A 22,209-nucleotide genomic window follows, 5' to 3' on the forward strand; every position below is an offset into this window, starting at 1 on the left:
CTGTAAGAAATTAAAAGATGAAAGTAAACTACATAATATGTTGATGAGGAACTATCAAGTCACAAAAAAGCCAACCATGTTTTGAATTAATGTACATAGATAAGGCATGTGATTAAGAAGGGCACAGAAGGAAGGGAAATTTTTGAAAACGGAGGAAATTGTACAGATAATATTGAACAAAATTAGATTATGTTTAGAACATGGCATTAAAAACTAAAATGTGAAAATTTAAAATCTGAGAACGCTGATGTAAGTGATTGACTAAATGAGGAATATGTGAAAAATCTCCTAAACAGAAGAATTTCAAATCATTTATATAGATGCTCCCCCATCAAGCAGTTGGAACTTAACTCCCCAGACTTACCAAAGTGGAGTATGGAAAGGCAGGGGAAAACAGGAGTGACTTTACAGTAGAGAAAACTGGCAAACACTACCGCAAATGATCAGTGTTAAGATCATCAGTGATAAACCACGTGGTTTGCATGTGCCATTAATATGATGTGTTGAGAAGGGCAATTCACTTCTCTGGTCTTCCTCCCAGCAACACGTAATCTCAGTCTAAACATGAGAAAAATGTCAGACAAATACAAGTTGAGGAATATTCTAAAGAATATGAGTCCTCAAAATTATCAAGTTCATCAAAAACAAGGAAACTCTGAGAAACTGTCAGCCCAGAGCAGTTAAGGAGACATTACAAGTAAATGTCATGTACAACATGACACGGGATTAATCAGCATATACCTTATAGTCAGATTCCATATTCAAGGTTCTTCCACATCCACATATTCAACCACAGATTGTATAGCACTGTAGTATTTACTATTGAAAAGTATCTGTGTATAAGTATACCCGCACAGTTCAAACCCCGAGTTGTTCAAGAGTCAACTGTATTTTGGATTGGATCCTGGAACAGTCAAAGTGCATTAGGTAAAATCTAATGAAACCCAAAGTTTAGAGTTTAATTCACAGTAAAGTAGCAGTGTTATTTCCTAGGTTGTGACAAATGCATAAATGTTGACAACAGAGGAAATGGTGAGAGGTATATGGGAACTACCTTTACAACTTTTATGTAAGTCTAAAATTGTTCCAAGTTAGAAAGCTTATTGAAAAAAAAATAAACACTTTTTTTAATCAAAGAAGAGTCCCAAATCCATAACAAATGAAGAAATCTCAATAGACTATCGCTCATAAGCTGAAAGTATGAGTGGCTCTGAAAAGAGCCTCTGGTTTCAGATGTTGGTGTCCTAAAAAAAGCTCTCTTGTAGCTGTTGTACTTGGTGACGAGACATAGTGCCTTGCACACAGCGTGCTTGGCAGGTTCCCCAGTCATCAACAGGCATTAGTTCTCTGGAATTCCCTGTAGAGCAGGGGTCCCCAAGCCCTGGACCATGGACCGGTACGGGTCATGGCCTGTTAGGAACCGGGCCACACAGCAGGAGGTGAGTGGTGGGCAAGCAAGCAAAGCTTCATCTGTATTTACAGCCGCTCCCCATCACTGGCATTACCACCTGAGCCCCGCCTCCTGTCGGATTAGCAGCGTCGTTAGATTCTCATAGGAGCACGCACCGTACTCTGAACTATGCATTCGAGAGATCTAGGTTGCACACTCCTTATGAGAATCTAATGCCTGATGATCTGAGGTGGAGCTGAGGCGGTGATGCCAGCGCTGGGGAATGGCTGCAAATACAGATTATCATTAGCAGAGAGGTTTCACTGCACAGAGACCATAATAAGTCAATTGCTTGCAGACTCATCAAAACCCTATCAGTGACTGACAAGTGAAAACAAGCTCAGGGCTCCCACTGATTCTGCATTATGGTGGGTTGTATAATTATTTCATTATATATTTCAATGTAATAATAGAAATAAAGTGCACAATAAAGGTAATGCACTTGAATCATCCTGAAACCATCCCTCCCCGCCACCGTCCATGGAAAAATTGTCTTCCTTGAAACCAGTCCCTGGTGCCAAAAAGGTTGGGTACCGCTGCTGTAGAGGATAGTAAAGAGTCTGTTGTAATGAGCCAAGTAGGTTGACTCACCAGTGATGTACTCAAAGGTCACAAACGAGTTCAGTATTCACATGGCTTCCATAGAGATGCCAGGGTTGGGGCAAACCGCAGCACTGTCTGTGACATCTCTGGTGTTTCTTGCCTTTCTTTTCATCTTGAGGATAGCTTCTTGGAGCCTTTCTTGGACATGACAGTAAACTTAGAGAAAGACTGGGAGATAGGAGACACAGCCATTATCTACCTTGAGAAAAGAAGAATGGCAGGCTGTGAAGCCACAGAGCTTATTTATATACTGTGTATTCAAATGAGGTATTGAATAAGCAATTTCTGATTGGAATAAGAGCAAGAGGCAAATGAATGCAAATAAGGTATCTCAGGTCAACTCTGATTGGATAGTACTCCTACTGGCATCAACCTCTCAGAAAGCAGAAGACTATAATGTGGGGTCTTGCTCAAGAGCATTTGAACCCAGGGGCCCCTACAGCTGCTCAGTTTTGTAGATTTCAGCCTCAGCTTGTTTTGAGAGAGACCAATTTCCTTAACCCAAGTTTAAATTTCCAAAGAAATGGATCTGGCCCAGTGTGAATAATATGACATTGGTGCAGTTCTTGGATTGTTTCTCCTATTTCATTACCACCCCCCCCACCAGGCAATTTATATTGCTTCACAGTTACCACTCTACTTGGGGGTGGTAGACTTACTGGTTCCCAGTTGGCACTTCCCCTCAGTACTGGTTTGATTACTCTAACCAGAAGTGGGAGTCACAGATAGAGGTTTGCAGAGTTTGACCCTGTAGAATATCAGTGCCCAGTATGTGCTCTGAAATTGGAGAGATAAAATCCTCATATTTTCATGGGGGAGATTGCTCAATGTCAGTGTCAGAAGGACCTTCCTGGCCATAATTGTTTGCCATCTGTAACTATCGATGGCACTGAGGGTCCAGAAAACCCCTAAGGGTGACAGTGTATTAGAGTACCTTCGGTTCCAGTGTCAACCAGAGCCATCACCTTTTGTTTACTTCTGGGGGACAATGAATAGTGAGTGAGCACAACATGGAGCCTCCATTCACCTGCAACGGCCCTCTCCTGGAGACAGTCTTGGCCACATCCTAAACCCAGTATGTGGGGGCACCCACCATGAATAAGACTGTGTCTCTGAGGTCTCCACTGGAGCAGGTGGGACATCAGGAAAGGTAAGGGCAGGTGGGGCAGGTCTAAACTGTGGTTCAGGTTTTAAGGCTTTTCACAGGCTGACCAACACAGCATTGGGTTGTTGGTCTATCTTTTCAGGTGGAGTCCCTGCAGCAATGAGGTCAAACCCCACTTGCTTCCAGGCTACTTTTACCAGAAGCTTTACAGCTGATTGGGATAACCTACTGGCTTCTCCAGCTCCCTCTCTGTCTCAGGTCTTTCCCACAGCCTGTACCCACTCCCAGGGTTTGTCAGTTTCCCTTAAGATTAGCAATGGATCGCCCAACATAAATATCTTTTCCCACGACTGGAGCCAACATGGACATCGGTGTACATACCAGGTGCTGGGGGAGGACTGGAGTATCATGGCTTTCACTCCTGCAGTGAATGTAGCCCAGTCAGGGCCTTCAGAGATCAGGGGCATAGATGACCTGACTCATTCCTAACTCCTTAAGAATTTGTTGTACCTTCTCTATAGATTTCTAGAATCCCGCGTACCCAGGGATATCTCCCCCCTCCCCCCAATTGGGCCAAGCCTCTCTGTAGGATAGAATGACTCAATCTATAAAGGAGCGAGTACCTTGAACCCCCACACGATGCAGGTGCTGCCAGAGGGCAGGGCGTGTGGGGATGTTGCTCATTTTCTCTGCCTCCTGCCCAGTCAGAGAAACACCATTGCCCCCTGTATCCCATAGCTGTGCTAATAATGCCTGGATACTTTCCTTGGCCTTTGGCTGGAACATTGCAGCTATATTAATAAGCTCAGCAGGTATATAGTCTCTCATCATGAACATTTCCTGAACTGGGGGCTGCCCCGCTGACTGACATTGTTGTTGCTATGCTTTTGCTTTTTCTGCATTAGGGGTTGGACAGCATGGGACATTCTGTCCATTTCACTGTCACTCACCTCTTCATCCTCTTCATCAACATCCTCTTCATTCTCCTCACTTTCCTAGTCATTCCACCTCTTAGTGCCCCAATCTGGCTTTGTCAGTTCTCAGACCTTAATCTGTAGTAGCTTGTGCCCTCCTACCTTTGCAAAATGGCACCCTAAAGTCTACACCTTATCCTGTTCTCCTACCTTGCCTGCCAGCTCTGAAGCCAGCAGAGTAGTGGACACCCACATGTCCTTCCTAAATCTCAGCTCTTCTTCCAACTTTCTAACAGTGCACTCTGTGCAGTACCTCAGTCAAGCAAATTCGATCAGACCGAGTTTTTAGGGCATCCCAGTACTCATGCAACAGTCCACAGGCATCTAACATACAGGCCACCCTCCCCACACAGAGGTTGATGACCAACCTGGGATTCCCCCCAGGTGCCCCTTTCCCAAGACCCATTTCTTTAGTCTCCTGGTTGGCTCACCGATTATTGGTTTGCAAACTTGGTAGTTCCCCAGGTGAAATTCAAAACTGGCCATCGTTACAGAGGGCAAGGGGAGACTGAAAAAAGAAGCAGACAACTCCAGATTGGTGGGTGGCAGTTTTAATAAGCAAGGGAACTTACATATGAGACTTGTCTTGTGCAGCCGCAAGATGAGCAGATCCCTGCATCTGCCCACCAGAATCTTAAAGAGTTTATACAGCAGCCTTAAGGGGGTTCAGCCACGAATACAGTCCAGGTGGCCTCAGTAACACATTACTCTCTCAAGGCTGCATCTTTGAAGTGTCTCCTAGTACAGGGACAGTGGGTGGAAAGTTCATTCCAAGGACAGGGGAGGGGTGAGGAGTCTCCAGTTCAAGGGTCAACTAGTGGTCACATCCTCTTGATGACCTGCTCCAACAACATCTCTCAACTGCTCCCCCCTAGCTTTCAGGACAAAATTCAGATTCCAAGCTAAGCTGTGGAATCTAGCCCCTGCCTACCTCACTGGGCTTTTTTCTTATCACAGTCTCCCATTTGTGGTTATATCAATATACTTGCAGTTCCGTGAATTTAATTCACTTTTGTCTTTCTTAGTTGTATTTCCCCCCGGAATGTTCTTCCTGTCCTTCTTTATTTAGTTTTTGTAAATCATTCAAGATTATGGTCTTGTAATAATATTTCGTTATTTCAATCAATGCTGTAATGAACATGTACACGCAAATAGCTTTTGCCTCCTTCTGAAGTAGTTGCCTTAAACCATTACTAGATATAGGATGATTGGATCAAAGAGTATACATGATTTTAGGGCTTTGTCTGCAATTGTTAAATGATTCTTCCAAACGGTTGCATCAAAATGCCACAGCCAAGCATGAAAGTATATCTGTTTTATTTTGCTCTCAGAGAAGTTGGTGCTGTTTAAATAAAGATTTGCTTAAGTGTTAGGGTAAAGTGCTACCACGTTATTGTTTTAATTTGCATTTCTTTTTATCATTGTGAGACTGCACGTTTTCATTCATATATATATGTTTGTTTTTTCCACTTAGTTCCATCTTGTGAAATGTCTCTTTCGATTCATTAAAAAATAATTTAAACAACAAATCCACATTTGTTGTTCTCTAACATTATAAAACCTAAGTTATGTTGGACGCTTAATAGAATATCTGTAAAATCTGAATAAAACAATTTACAATGTAGTCAGTAAGAGCCAGTTGAAATTTTTTAATTGCCGCTTGACGAAGAACATATTCCTCGTTAACTTGAAATGTGGTCACACGTGAGCTCCTTTAAAGGCAAATATAATCTTAGCTGACACCAGAGGGAGCCCAGTAGGCATTCCACGTGAAAGTATATCCAATTTTTAGTGCATTTCTGAAATGACCCCGGAGAAAATATACAGTGAAATTATGAATACTGCACTTAACAGTCCTAGAGAGAAAAACAGAAATCAGTTCTCAAAATATATTTTCAGACTTCAACCTTTCTTGAACTAGGAAATATATAAAATAAGAATGGTGATTAAATGAACGATTGTAGAACACCCACAAATGCCTTTACTGATCTTGTTTTAATTGTTATTTCTGACTCCTGTGAGCATGGGAATCAGTCAGACCTGCTTCACAGCCCAGCTGGGCTGCTTCTGAGTTGAGTGTTCTTAACCTCTCTGCCCTGTCTCTTCCCTTGTACACTGTAATTCCTACCTCACAGGGTTATCGTGAAGGTCAAATTGTAGATCACATCAATGAAGCATCTGGCACATAGCACATGCTTCAGATATGTTAGCTCTTCATCTAGTGCAGTGGTTCTCAACAGGGGGTGACTTTGCCACCCAAAGAACATTTGGCAATATCTGGAGACACGTTTGGCTGATGGAGCCTGGGAGAAGAAGCCTTTGAGGCAGAAGTCCTGCGTTTGAGTCCTGGCTCTGCCCCTTTCTACCTGGGTGACCTCTCTTGATATCTCAAGCCTCTTTCCCCGTCTATGGCATGTAAGGAAGAATCCCTCATGAGGTTTATGTGGACTTTAACCATTCAGTGCTTCACAAGCATCACCTATAATCCTCTCCTTTGCTTGTCAGGTTCTGCCTCACAAAGGAGTCTTGTGGCCAAGCTCAGGATTTACCACAGAATTACTATTGTATGGCCTTAAGTTGCCAGTGAGAGGCAGGTGGATTCACACTTATTGAGCATCTACTATGTGAGGATTCCGTGTTCAACACTTCAAGCCCATTGTTTAAGATGCAAAAAATGGCAAAGCATTAAAAGGCAGCCAAGGGGCTGATCCAAGGAGCTATCTACTTTTTCAATGGACGAAGGGTAAGTGACTGGGAACGTTAATTTAGTTCCCTTTTTTTTTTTTGGTTCACCTGCCCTGCTCACCTCAAAGCTTGCTTAAAGGAGGAGGCCACAAATGAATCAACTAGATGCCTGCAAAGTAGGAGATAGGCTGAGGTGAGGAAAGGCTGAAGAAAGGAGATCTTAGGTAGAGGACCCTTTCCTCCAGCAGTGGGGATTCCAGGGCTGGGGGCAGAGCTGTAAGTACACAGCCATTCTACTCCCTCCTCATCTTGGATTCTCTCTTCTCCTGAGCTGACCCTCTCTGCCCATCTACCTCCCTTGTCTACATATGTCTCTACCTACAGATCTACCTCTTCCAGGCTCAAGCTTATCAAGAGTAGTGGGTTGTGGTGAATGCTGACAGAAAGAATGAGTACAAAACACATGGGCAGCCTGTTTTCAAAAGAAGGCTTGGGGCAGGGAGTTTAGCTTTACATTCTCACAGTTAATGGATTTAATCCTGTTGGAGGGAGAAGGGGGTGTTTCTCTCCAAAAAAAAGTGAAAATGAAATATCAAAAAATGGTTCAAGGGACTGGCAAAAATGGGAGTGGTTTTGGTTGATTTGAGCTCGGGGATACCCAAGCACAAGATCTGCTGGTGGGGCTGCTGGTCTGGCTCCTTAAAAGTTTTCAACCAAAGATGCTTATCCAAGCAGAGATGGAAAGATGAGACAGCCAGCTACAAAGTCTCACTCATTTATCTGCTCTGGACTGAAGGGTTTTTATACTGAGAATCTACATCTGTTAAAGGTCATCATCAATCCTAGGGCATGTGAGCCAGGCCTGCCAGCCCCCTGGTGACAGCGTGTTTGAGATAATTGCAGGCTGTCCTCTTCAACAGCTCCTTTTGACTGAACAAGTGCTGCCTTTCCCAGCACTTGCTTAATTTGGAGTTAAACAAATGCTTCAATACTGATGCAACAGCTGAGAGTGGTTCTCAGATAATCACTGTGCAAAGCGATATTATTAGCAATATTAGTGCTTGTTGGCAGATTACTATAATTGTGCCCGTGGTAATCAGTGCTGACTCAGAATGACACATTCATAAATAAGACAAAAAAGTGCATGCCAAGCAAGGATTTCCATGCCAGACAGCCTCTCCCTCCCCCATCGTATGTTCAACAACATTCTCACTCAGTTCTTCTACCATCTGCACTCAGATAACTAGAGAAGTAAAATTTTGTTTTACTGTCTAGGAGAAAATGATCATTATATTTTGATAGATGAAATTGGGCTGCCTCTTTAAGTGGAAAATGTTGATCTCAAGACAGTGCAACAGAGCGGGACAATGGAAGGATTTGAGGGTCTCAAGTCTCATAGTCAAGGCTGGCCATGCCATGAGGTGGAGAAGACCACTGCCCACTTTGGAAGGTTTGGGAAGGCCAGAATTCTCCAAAATTATTCTTCCAACTGATTATTGAAGTCTGAAATGTCTTTAACCAGGGACAAAATCTCTCATACTAGCAATAAGAAATGAGGTTGTTTTCTAAATACATTATTTCACTAAAACGTCCTAACAATCTATGCTCTTGTTCTTTCATTATCCCCCACTTTGCAAGAAGTTTAGAGAAGTAAAATCACACACAGCTAATTACATGATAGTAGCCAGGATAAAGCTATTACATGCTGGTTCCTGACCCCATCTGACTGTTCTGCACCCCTATTTTACACCAGTGGTACCAGATTTTTCCCTGAAACCTGGCAACAAGGAGAAAACATGAGAGAAGAATGGGTTTCTGAAGCAAAAGTCCCCTCAAAGGAACAATAAAATAGAGACGGAAAGAGTAGGTGCCCCTGGGGACCATGAAGACAAGTTCTGTCACTTCCCACCTGTGCTGAGGACTGACCCTGAGCAGTGTTTCCCTCCTTGACTTTGGCAAGAGTCATGGAGCACTATAGTCCTGTAACAAAAGTCACGGGAGGCCTGCTTTGCCTGGGCACATTCTTTTGGAGACTAACACTGCTGTGACTAAATAGACCCCACCAGACCTCAGAGGCCCCAGCCTGGGGAAAAGGAAGTCTTGGTGATTTCTTTTATTGTGGTTATTTTCTTTACATTTTTCCCTTTCCAATTGTCCTCAAATACCTTTCTTTAGTCTTTAATTGACTGGAAACAGTTGCCAGTAAGGAAGAGAAGTATATTGTAAACTATTTGTAGGGATTCCATATTTGTCCAAAAATTGCTCTCTTGCCTCATTTCTTGCGGATAATTTTTGGCCCCCATTTACAATGGCTGCTTGGTCCTCCCCAACAAAATTCATGGTATAATATTCCATTGTATATATGTGCCACATCTTCTTTATCCATTCATCTGTCACTCAGCCATAAAATGAAATGAAATGGAGTTATTTGTAGTGAGGTGGATGGACCTAGAGTCTGTCATACAGAGTGAAGTAAGTCAGACAGAGAAAAACAAATACCTTAACCTAACACATATATATGGAATCTAAAAAAAGAATGATTCTGAAGAACCGAGGGGCAGGACAGGAATAAAGATGCAGACGTGGAGGGTGGACTTTGATAACATAGGGTGGGGGGTGGAGTGGTGGGCTGGGACAAGGTGAGAAAGTGGCATGGACATGTTTACACTACCAAATGTAGAACGGATGGCTGGTGGGGAGCAGCTGCATAGCACAGGGAAGATCAGCTCCGTGCTTTGTGACCACCTAGAGGGGTGGAATAGGGAGGGTGGGAGGGAGACGCAAGAGGGAGGGGATATGGGGATATGTGTATATGTATGGCTGATTCACTTTGTTACACAAAAGAAGCTAACGCACCATTGTAGAGCAATTATACTCTAATAAAGAAGTTGAAAAAAAAATTCATGGTATAAAAGACTATGGGAGTTCAGGTCTTTTGAGCATGAGATGCCCATTCTCCTTGCTGAGCCCTGCAATAAACCTTTCTCTGCTCCAGACTCCAATGTTTTGGAGTTTTGGGCCTCACTGTGTGTCAGGTGCACAAACTTGTGTTTGTCAATGCTTTCTATGCTGGTTAATAACCCTCAGATGGAAGAGAGGAGGACTCAGGTGATTTCAATCTCTTTTCTTTGGTATTTACCCTGTATGGTGTTCTCTGTGCTTCCTGGGTCTGTGGTTTGGTATCTGAAATTAATTGCGGGAAATTCTCAGTCATTATTGTTTCAAACATTTCTTCTGTTCCTTTTATCTCTTTCTTCTCCTATTTCCCTTACATGTATGTTACACCTTTTGTAATTGTTCACAGTACCTGGAGAGTCTGTTCTGTCTTTTTAAGTCTTTGTTCTCTTTGCTTTTATCTTTTAAAGTTTTTTTTTTTTTGCATATCCTCAAGCTCAGAGATTCTTCTTTACTCGGCCATGTCTAGTCTGCTAATAAACCCATCAAAGGCATGGCATTCTTTATTTCTGGTACAGTGTTTTTGATCTCTAGTATTTCTTTTTGGTTCTTTCCTAGGATTTCCATTTCTCTGCTTACATTGCCCATTTGTTCCTGCATCCTGTCTACTTTATCCATTAGAGCCCCTACCATATAAATCATAGTTTTAAATTCCGGGTCTGATAATTCCAACATCCCTGCCATGTCTGGTTCTGATGATTGCTCGGTCTCTTCCAATTGTCTTTTGTGATGTTTGGTATGCTTTGTCATTTTTTTTCTTGGTAGCTTAACATGATGTACCAGGTAAAAAGAACTGCTATAAATAAGCCTATAGTCATGTGGTGGTTTGGTGTGGGGCAGGGGAAGCATTCTATAGTCCGGTAGTCAGGTCTCAGTCTTTTGGCGAGCTTAGGCCTCTGGACTGTGAACTTCGCAAGAATTTCTCGGTTTTTTTCTTCCCCCTTAGGTGGAACAGGGTGGCTAGAGTGGGCTGGAGTTGGGTATTTCCCTTCCCCCAAGTCAATCAGGCTCTGATAATAACCCAGCAGGTGAGGCTCTGGTTAACTCGTTTCACCTGCGGGCAGGCTATTTAAGTAGAGCCAGCGTACTCTGGGATATTTCAAAATGGCTCCTTTTCTCGTCCGTCTGCTGGAAGCAGGAGGGGATTTTTCTCCGATGTTTCCTGAGGGAATCTGCTCGGGCTTCCGGAGGTAGAGCTCACAGTATTACTGGGTCCCTGCGGAGTTTCAACTCTCAGACTTGTTCCTGCTGAGCCTCCAGCAATTCGTCAGTTACAGCTTCCTGGTTTCCGGCCCTGCATGTCGGTTCCCAAAGGTAATCCCTTATATTTTCTTGTCTCTCTAATCTTGGGGGCAGTGGTTTGCTCTGCGTTCTCTCCTCTGTTATGGATATGAGTTGCTGCTTTTTGTCTGTTCAGCTTTTTACTTGTTTAAATGGGGTTGCGGCTTCCAAGCTCCTTACATGGGGAACCAGAAATCAGACCCCATCCCGCACTCCCCCTCCATCCCAGTTAAAGCAGAGAGCTGCCTGAATAGTAGTAGGGGGAAAAAAAGGGACTAAGCATATGTGTGGTGTAAGGTCGGATCTTAACAAACGGCACCGCGAAACAGAGGAAAGCTTCAGGTGAGCTTTATTAGGCGGCGCTCCCGGGCGAGGTTCACTGGTCCGAGAGAAAGGGGCCAGAGAAGTCGCACCCGGGCGAGGGTTGGGCAAGATTTTATAGGGGAAGAAGGGAAAGGGGTGTGGTGAATCTGGGAGGGCGCAGGGTATTCCTTATTTGGTGGTCTCTTCGGGTATCGTGGCGATATCTGGTGCCGGTTACATCAGTTTTGGGACCGCTAGTCCCGCCCCGCGAAAGGCGGGAAGGCTGGGCCGGGTGGAAAGTCCCCAGGTCAGTTCCTGGAACTGGGTGGTCCGGAAAGTCTCCAGGTCAGTTTCTGGAACTGGGTGGTCCGGAGAGTTTCGGTCCGATGCAACCTGTGAATCTGATTGCGTTCCCCTGCCTCGGGCCAGTTGGCCTTACATGTGGGAGTAGGGAAGTGTGGAAAAAATTACCTAAATCAAGTGTCTATTATGTTTTCGGTCTTTAAACAATGTGTGTCTTTAGTCATCACAAAAGTCATATGCTGTGTTTTACTGCCAGACGTACCCCTTCCTTTTTCTGATAATCAAATGCTCTGTTGTGAAACATTCAGGGTCTTTTAGGAAGGTCAGACTCTGCATCAGAGGCAGCTGAACCACCTAGACAAGCAATCAGCAAACTTTTTCTGGAAAGAACATGAAAAGATGTTCAGCACCACTAATTATTAGGGAAATACAAATCAAAACCACAGTAAGATATCACCTCACACCTGTTAGAATGGCTACTATCACAAAGACAAGAAATAATAAATATTGGAGAGGATGTGGAGAAAAGGGAAACTTTTGGTAGGATTTAAAATTGATGCAGCCACTATGGAAACCAATATGAAGATTCCTCAAAAAATTAAGAATACAGTTAACATATGATCCAGCAATTTCACTTCTGGGTATTTATCCAAAGAACATGAAAACACTAATTCAAAAAGATACCTGGGCTTCCCTGGAGGCGCAGTGGTTGAGGGTCCGCCTGCCGATGCAGGGGACGCGGGTTCGTGCCCTGATCTGGGAGGGTCCCGCATGCCGCGGAGCGGCTGGGCCCGTGGGCCATGGCCTCTGAGCCTGCGCATCCGGAGCCTGTGCTCCGCAACGGGAGAGGCCGCGATGGTGAGAGGCCCGCATACTGCAAAAAAAAAAAAAAAAGATACCTGCACCCCCATGTTCACTGCAACATTATTTACAGTAGCCAACATATGGAAACAATCTAAGTGCCCATCAATGGATGAATAGCTAAAGAAGATGTAGTATATATATATATACACAATGGAATTCCACTCAGCCATGAAAAAGAATGAAATCCTGCCATTTGTGACATGGACAGATCTTGAGGACATTATGCAAAATGAAATAAGTCAGAGAAAGACAAATACCATATGATTTCACCCATATGTGAAATCTTAAAGAAACAAAACAAGCAAGTCATAGATGCAGAAATCAGAGTAGTGGTTACCAGAGGGAAGCAGGGGAGGAATGGAGGAAATGGGCGAAGGGAGTCAACTGAATGGTGATGGATGGTAACTAGCTTTGTGGTGGTGATCATTTTGTAGTGTATACAGATATAGAATTATAATACTGTATACCTGTAACTTATGTAATAATAATTACACACACACACACACCAGATAGAACATATTTTTGGCTTTGCAAGACATACTGTCTATCATAACGACTCACCTCTACTGGTATAGCATGAAAACAGCCATAGACAATATAATTGAATGAGCATGACCAGGTGTGGCCCATGTGGGGCTGGATTTGGCCCCAGGGTTATACTTTGTCTGCTCCTGATCTAGACCTTACCAGTTGAAGTGCCCTGTCCTCTGGCTACAGTGATTGGCTCAGGGATAGTATGTAATCCAAGCTAGACCAATCAGAATACGCCCTGGAATTTTTCTATTGAAGCTACAGAAAAGTTGGCCCTGCAGTTAGTTGTGAAGTTGTGGATCTGGAACTGCCAAGGGCCATCTTCTTTGCATGTTAGAAAGGTTCTGGCTGAGAAATGGAGAAAAGAGAGAGAGAATTATTGGTGTTTCTTGAGCCCCTAATCCCAGTCAAGGATCCAGATCTTCCTTTATGATTTGTAGTTCTATGCACACAACTTTTTGTGGAAGCTAGTTTGAGTCTGATTTTGCTCTTAAAACTAAAATATTCTGGCTAATATACTATGAGAAATCAACATTATTCCTGTTTTACAAATTAATTTGTATTCTGCTCTGTCACTTACTAACTGGGAGACCTTCAACAGTTTAATTACCCTCTCTAAGCCCAAATTTTCTGATTTGTAAAATAGGAATAATAATGTACATTCATCCCATGATTGAATGGGATAATTTATGTGTAGCACATATGAATCTCTGTTCACAGATTCAGGTGATCAAGGAATATTACTTTATTTTCTATGACTTCATTTTACTCTGAGGCCCCTTTTTTCCTGGCTAGTTAAAACTTCTCTGGGATTCTTGGGTGTCCCTGCCCCTTACCATCATTGTATTACAACTCCAGTGAGAGAGAGGGAGAGAGGGAGAGAGTGTGTGTGTGTGTGTGTGTGTGTGTGTGTGTGTGTGTGTGTGTGTGTGTGTGTGTGTTATGTGGAGGGTATTTGTCATTTGGTCTCATAGAAATAGGACTTAAGAAGTGGCCAAAGGAGGCAGCTTTTATATATTTTTAAGACAAAGAAACAAAGTTGAGGGGAATTGACAGGACAAAGAAACTAGGTTGGGGCTTTTAATGATACGGAACATCAGCAGAGTTTGGTCTTGTGTGGTAAATTAAAGAAGTAACAAGGTTTGTTCACAGGGGCTTCTCAGCCAAATTCTTCTGGAGATAAGGGTGTCTTTCTGCCTCCAGATGCACGGAGGGCACCTTCCATATGAAAAATTTATTTCCTGCTTTCAGGGAGACAGAGAGGAGGGTCAGAGTCATTGGCTCTTTCTTTAAATGACTTTAATTCAAAATAATCAATATGCCATTGAGGCATATTTTGGGACCACCCACCCTGAGTCCCAGAAACTGCATGGTTACAAAATCAGGACTCAGTCAGCATGAATGTGTGATGTACGGACCCACAAGGGAACGTTGAGTAACTGTAAGGGATTTGGGGAGCAGGGATGGGACAAGGGAATGACAGACCTTTTTTGTTTGTTTTTAAGTATAGTTGATTTACAGTATTGTGTTAATTTCAGGTGTACAGCTTGATGATTTGGGTTTTCTGCAGATCATATTGCATTATAGGCTATTATAAGATATTGGATATAATTCCCTGTGCTATACAGTAAAGCATTGTTCCTTATCTATTTTATGTATAGTAGTTTGTATCTGCTAATCCCATACCCCTAACTTGTCCCCCCACCCCCTTTGATAACCATTAGTTTGTTTTCTATGTCTGTTTCAGTTTTGTATATAGATTCATTTGTATTATTTTTTAGATTCCACATATAAGTGATATCATATAGTATTTGTCTTTCTCTGTCTGACTTATTTCACCGAGCATTGTATTCTCTAGGTCCATCAGTGTTGCTGCAGATGGCAATATTTCATTCTTTTTTATGGCTGAGTAATATTCTCTTGTATATATATACACCACATCTTTTTTTAATTGAAGTATAGTTGATTTACAATGTTGTGTTAATTTCTTCTGTACAAAGTGACTCAAACATATATATACATATATATTCTGCTTCATATTCTTTTCCATTATGGTTTGTCACAGAATATTGAATATAGTTCTCTGTTGTGCTGTACAATAGGACCTTGTGGTTTATCCATCCTATATATAATAGTTTGTCTCTGCTAATCCCAAACTCCCAATCCTTCCCTCCTCTACCCCCCATTCCCCTTGGCAACCACAAGTTTGTTCTCTATATCTGTCAGTCTGTTTTTCTTTCATAGATATGTTGATTTGTGTCTTATTTTAGATTCCTCATATAAGTGATATCATATGGTATTTGTCTTTCTCTTTCTGACTTACTTCCCTTAGTATGATAATCTCTAGGTCCATCCATGTTGGTGCAAATGGCATTATTTCATTCTTTTTAATGGCTGAGTAATGTTCCATTGTGTGTGTGTGTGTGTGTGTGTGTGTGTGTGTGTATATATATATACCTCATCTTCTTTATCCATTCATCTGTCAGTGGACATTTATATTGCGTCTGTGTCTTGCCTATTGTAAATAGTGCTGCTATGAAGATGGGGTGCTTGTATCTTTTTTTTTTTTTTTTTTGGCGGTACACGGGCCTCTCACTGTTGTGGCCTCTCCTGTTGCAGAGCACAGGTTCCGGGCGCGCAGGCTCAGAGGCCATGGCTCACGGGCCCAGCCTCTCCGCAACATGTGGGATCTTCCTGGACCGGGGCACGAACCCGCGTCCCCTGCATCGGCAGGCGGACTCTCAACCACTGCGCCACCAGGGAAGCCCTGTATCTTTTTGAATTATAGTTTTGTCTGGGTATACGCCCAGGAGTGAGATTGTTGGATCATATGGCAGCTCTTTTTTTCGTTTCTTGAGGAATCTCCATACTGTTTTCCATAGTGGCTGCACCAATTTACATTTCCACCAACAGTGTAGGAAGGTTCCCTTTTCTCCACACCCTCTCCAGCATTTGTTATTTGTAGACTTTTTATTGATGGCCATTCTGACAGGTGTGAGCTGGTACCTCATTGCAGTTTTGATTTGCATTTCTCTAATAATTAGTGATTTTGAGCATCTTTCATGTGCCTACTGGCCATCTGTATGTCTTCTTTGGAGACATGTCTATCAAGGTCTTCTGCCCATTTTTGGACTGGGTTCTTTGGTTTTTGATATTGAGACACATGAGCTATTTGTAAATTTTGGAGGTTAATCCCTGGTCGATTGCATCATTTGAAAATATTTTCTCCCATTTGCAAATATTTTCTCCCATTCTGTGGATTGTCTTTTCGTTACATTTATGGTTTCCTTTGCTGTGCAAGAGCTTGTAAGTTTAAGTCAAACTTTTGTTTATTTTTGCTTTTATTTCTATGGCCTTAGGAGACTGACCTAAGAAAACATTGGTACGATTTGTGTCAGAGAATGTTTTGCCTATGTTCTCTTCTAGGAGTTTTATGGTGTCTTGTCTTATATTTAGCTCTTTAAGCCATTTTGAGTTTATTTTTGTATATGGTGTTAGGGTGTGTTCTAACTTCATTGATTTACATGTGGCTGTCCAACTTTCCCAACACCACTTGCTGAAGAGACTGTCTTTTCCCCATTGTATATTCTTGCCCCATTTGTTGAAGATTAATTGTCCCTAGTTTTGTGAGTTTATTTCTGGGCTCTCTATTCTGTTCCATTTGATCCATATGTCTGTTTTTGTGCCAGTACCATGCTGTTTTGATTACTGTAGCCTTGCAATATTGTCTAAAGTTTGGGAGGGTTATGCCTCCTGGTTTGTTCCTTTTCCTCAGGATTGCTTTGGCAATTCTGGGTCTTTTATGGTTCCATATAAATGTTAGCATTACTTGTTATTTCTGTGAAAAATGTCATGGGTAATTTAATAGGGATCACATTAAATCTGTAGATTGCTCTGGGTAGTATGGCCATTTTAGCAATATTAATTCTTCTAATTGAAGAGCATGGAATATCTTTCCATTTCTTTGGATCATCTTTAATTTCCTTCATTAATGTTTTATAGCTCTGAGCATATAATCTTTATCTCCTTGGTGAGGTTTGTTCCTAAGTATTTTTTTTGGTACGATTTTAAAAGGGATTGTTTGTTTACATTCCCTTTCTGATATTTCATTGTTAGTGCAAAGAAATGCAACCGTTTTCTGTATGTTGATTTCTATCTACCACATCTTAAGCCAGTTGTCTGTTGATGAACACCTGGGTAGCTTCCATGTTTGGCTCTGTAAATAGTGCATGACAGACAGTTTTATGCTTTATTACTCAAGATGGTGATGAAACAAACCTCCCCCTTTCCTCCCCACTGTTATTGTCTCACCTACCTAATGTTTGTGCAAAGCATCACAGTTCATAAAATGTTTTCATGTACATTAGTTCATTCAATCACACAGTCTTTTCACCAATCATGTGAGGTATTTTTATTACTGTTATTATTTCCATTTAACAGATGAGGAAGCTGAGGTTCAAACAGGTGGGACATGAGTATCCATAGATATGCATGAGTACATATAGCACATAGCTTGTGAGAATTTAACCAGATTTCCTGATGACAAGTTCAGTTACTTTTCTTCTCATTTGTATAGGTTTTTTGTTTTGTTTTGTTTTACATGTCCTTTCTGACCTGGAGTATCCTAGCATTTTCTGCACATTGGAGACATTTCTTTGGTCCAAATGTCCTGCGCTTTCTCTCTCTTGTATATAACATACAAACAGGTTCCCTGAAGCCATTTAGTTCATAAAAGCAACTTTCAGCTTTGAATCATCTTTGGGACAACAGTTGTTAGCAAGTAATTTTAAACAATAGTATCTGTAATTAAAATACAGAATGAAAACACTTGCTTACGCTTCCATCATAGCAGATGTTTCCATGATGTTGGCTGCTCTGCTAACTTGCAAGCTATTGTTTTCATTAATAATGGTATTTTATCATTCTACAAACAACCATAAGCAAGGGAGGGAGAGAAAGAGAGAGACATCAAAACAACCTGTTGGTTTTTATATTGTCAAGTACTTTTTTTCCCCTTAAAATTTTTTTTGTCAAGTGAGGGAACTAGAAAATTGTTTCCTATTTCTGTCTTAGCAGGAGTCAAAACTGGTAAGGATTTTTCCAGACACGCCCTAACTTATTCATGTTTTTTAGGACTATTAGATTAAATGAGAATATTTATCTGACTCTTTTCCTTTAGAATATTGCAGCATTAGAAACATGTCATGAAATTGTCTCCCTTAAGAATGTACCCATCTGATTAATTTTGAATAATAGTTCAACTCATATATTTTCTTACCCTAATGTGAAATGCATCAGGCCATGCAAAACAGTGACACAGAAACTAGACCAGAGGGAAATAGGGAAGGAGGAGAGAGTAGGAGTCTGGGGTCTGGTCTAGACTCACATGCCTACCAGCCTCCTTCCCAACCAATAACTTACTCTGAGCTCCTGGCCAAGACATGGTCTCTCTAGACTTAAGAACTGTGTTAATATAAATATGAATAGTTGTGTAAAATAACTTAACTTACGTATTCACAAGGATATTGGGGAGGAAAATAAGAAACCAATCCCTGCTTTTCATTCAGTGGGGAAGCTTAATATGTCTTCTTACTAAAGACAAATAGGGGAATTGATGGTGTTATTTCTATTAGATTTTTCAATGTACTTGATTTTTTTTCTTTACTTTTCAAAATAGCAGACTAAATTCTCTAGTTCTATTTAACTCAGGCTATGGTAAAAATTCATCAGAACCCTTCAAATCTACTGTGCCTGGCAGTGGGCCAGGTTAAAGAGGAGAGTGACAGGAACACACTATAAATGAATAGGGCCTGGTGATGTGAAAGGGGGCCCCTGGGGCAAATCCCTGGTGAAGAGTTTGAGCCAGATCCTCCTGACTCAGGGGTTATGATAGGTAGGTCACAAAAATGGCTCCAATTCTTCTGTCCTTAAATCCGTGCCCATGCCATGTAATTTTGCAGTGCCCTCCTCCTCTTGGTTGTACTCTTTGACGCTGCTTTGCTTTGGTCATGGGACATTAGCAAATACTGCTCAAGAAGAGGCTTGAGCAGTGCCTGCCCACTCATATTTCTGCAGTTGCCATGAGGATAACATGGGCAGACTAGCCTCCTAGAGAATGAGACACACAGAGCTGAGCTGAGTTATCCCAGTTGCCCAAGCTAAGGCCAGCCTCTATCAGCCAGTGGCCAGCCGATCCCCAGATATCTGAGCCAGCCTAGCCAAGATCAGCAAAGTGATTAGCTGATCTTAGACTAGTGAGCAGTAAACACTTAAAGTTATGTTACTTAGATTATGTGGTTGGTTGTTTCAAGGGAAATGCTAATTGATACAGCCTCCACCCCCCAAGTTTTCTACCTGGACCCAAACCTAGTGGCCCTGGTGATAGGGAAAACTAACTTGGAGCTTACCCAGAATACCAATTAGTAGTAGGGGAAAGTCAGCGAGTGACTTACAGTTGAGCCAGGATGGTTCTCAGTGGAACTTCTTCCCATGTGACCAGTTGAGCTTTGACCACATTTGTTATTTTCAATTTCTCCTTCCATCTGGGGACTGAGATTATGTTCTTTCTTTCATGTTCCCTTTTCATTCCTAAGACTTTTCTAAAGAGCTGAAACAAAGAAACACATACAGGAAACTAAAGAGGCAATCATTCATGTTGCTTGTTGTTAGGAACTCCAAGATGTATCCCCCCAGAATCTTTTCCACTGGCTGTGTTTCAGAAAGCCTATCCACTCTTTTGAGAGAAAGCATTGTTCTCAAAAAACAATAACAAAATGATTACAGTGCTAATATGCTCACCAAAAGGCAATTCATTAAGTTATCAATTCTGCCACACGGTTGTCATCAAGTATGTGGTTATACGCCTGGAGGGGTGGGATAGGGAGGGTGGGAGGGAGACGCAAAAGGGAGGGGATATGGGAACATATGTATATGTATAACTGATTAAATTTGTTATAAAGCAAAAAATAAAAAAATAATAAATAAAAAGTATGTGGTTATAATAGAAGGAACCTTAGAAATCTATCAGTCTCATCTTTGGTTTTATGTAAAAGAAGCATAATCCTAGGAAAGTTAGGTGACTTTGTTCAGAATAAAATAACCTAGGTTGAAACTCACATTCAGGATTTCAGACCCCAGGTCTGATGCCTCTCCCACCATGCTGCTGCATTTCGGGCAGCAACTCCCAGCCCCTCAGAGGAGAAGAACCCATACGTATCAGATGGCCTCTCTGGGTACTACCAAGTGTTACCGAATTAAAATTAAGCAGCCTTGTGGCCTACTTATACATAGTGGTTTATTCAAGGAAACACCAATCCAATAACCAAAAAAAAACTTAAAGAGAAACTTAAATCATTATTGAACTCTTTCAATAAACATCAAAGGGGGATTCCATTAATAAAATCCAGTGAACTGTCTTCCTCCCTTTAGACCCCTCACACATAGCTGCCCCCATTCTCTCCTCTCTCTTTTCAAACTCTCCCAAACTGTGCCCCAATTCCAGCCCTTGCCAACAAAAACCAGTTGGAATTCTTGACTTCTGTGATTCTGTCTCTACCTAATACCCTTATTTTGTGTAACAGGGTCTTGGGAATCTAGTGGGCAAAATAAAATTCTCCTCAGTGGATGGGAGTGAGAGAGAAGCTATACACACACCAGGATATAAGACCAGGGAGCAGGACTTTGTGTCTGTGACCCTGCTCCCAGAAGAGTGATGGTATGTTGTATTAATTAAATGCAAAAATATTTGCTAAATAAAGAAATGTCACACATGCAATGAAACCTCCAGGAGGTACAGAAGAACAAAGGCTGTCAAGTTGTATTGTCAGTCACGTGGACACCATTGCAGCAAAGTGGCTGGTGTCAAGGAGAGGATCTTATAATCTAGCAAAGTATGTTGTGCCAAAGACATTAATCCTGTTGATTCCAAGTAATGAAGTCACGTTAGGAGCGAAGGATCATATTTTCACCACCATGCGGTCTTCCTGGTAATAGGTGAGCACAGGATGGCAGAAAAGCCACTGGTTGTTGCCCCTCCGTTTATGGTGTGTATGAAAAGAAAAAGATGTTCCCTCTACTGTAATCTGGGGGGCAAAAAACAGAATTTATCTTTTCATGTTCTAATGATCAAAGTTATTAAAGGAAGAATGTGAGGTACAAGCTCTAATTGTCTGGAAATGATTTCCCTATGAAAATGATTACCTCAGCTCTGTTGCAATATCATCATTTTCACATAAAGAAAGAAAGTTGAGAAAATGTTTAAAAATAATTAGATTCCAGGAAAGTTAATTAGACAAGCACTAATTCTATTTTAAGAGGAAGATAATAAATAGTTTTATGACAAGACAAAGTGGAGGGTGGGGGAAAATCACATCAGAAGAAATGCCATGAAATGCTTCAGTGTTTTTAAAGACCAACTTCCCCAAGACGTGCTGCCCCCAACTTTCTCACATCGCCATTGTCAATCTCCACACAGAGTTGGGAGCATTTCCTAGTAATGTGACATAATGGAATAAAGTCATGACAGATCCATCTCTTTTGTCTAAAGAATATCTCTAAATGACTGAAATGCTCCTTCTAAAAGGTTGAATCATTCAGTCTCTGCTTTGGATATATTTCCTAATTCATTCCAGTCTGCCTTTAAGTCATTTCCTGTTTGTACTCTCAATGATCTGAAAATGTCTTTGCACAGTTTTTAAAGTTGTATAATACTAATTGGAGAAAAAAATAATTATCTTCATTCTCTACCATCAGGAAAATATAAAGAATAAAGAATGATAAAACTTTTTACCACAAAGGCATTTTCCGAGATGATTATGTAATAAGCTTACTTGGAAATCTTCCCTTGTCTTTGGCATCCAACTTTGCTGATAAAAATCTGTGTACGATAATTATCATTTACTAAATATTTTTCTCCTTTTCTCAGATAGCTTTGGAGGTTTTACATTTTAACCTTTATTTTCGACAGTTTTGCTAGAAAGTGTCTGGTGTGAGTTTATTTTTATTTACTAGGTTTAATATTCAATCTGTATTCCTATTCTGAGGACTCATGTCTTTCTTCATTTCTGGAAACTCTCAACCATTATCTCTTCAAGTTTTATTTATCCATCATTCCTTCTGTTCTTTTTGTTTGGAATTGCTGTAGACACGCACTGTGG

At 41.5% G+C, this 22,209-nt stretch overlaps 1 protein-coding gene across 24 annotated transcripts in view; it reads left to right on the forward strand.

Annotated features, from left to right (window-relative positions):
- The window catches only part of SLC17A1 (solute carrier family 17 member 1), a 269,472-nt gene that overhangs the window by 124,152 nt on the left and 123,111 nt on the right, over positions 1-22,209 (forward strand). For 19 of the 24 annotated variants that reach the window (XR_014016750.1, XR_014016751.1, XR_014016752.1 and 16 more), the window contains one exon: positions 6,638-6,875. The exons of 4 other annotated variants lie outside the window; for them this stretch is intronic. The gene's annotated coding sequence lies outside the window, so the exon portion shown is untranslated. Of the gene's footprint in view, positions 1-6,637; positions 6,876-10,910; positions 11,087-22,209 lie in introns of all 24 variants that reach the window. One more of the 24 variants, XR_014016759.1, reaches the window with a different exon arrangement.

Source organism: Mesoplodon bidens, assembly GCF_964165515.1.
Source record: "Mesoplodon bidens genome assembly, chromosome: 10".
Lineage (NCBI taxonomy): Eukaryota > Metazoa > Chordata > Mammalia > Artiodactyla > Ziphiidae > Mesoplodon > Mesoplodon bidens.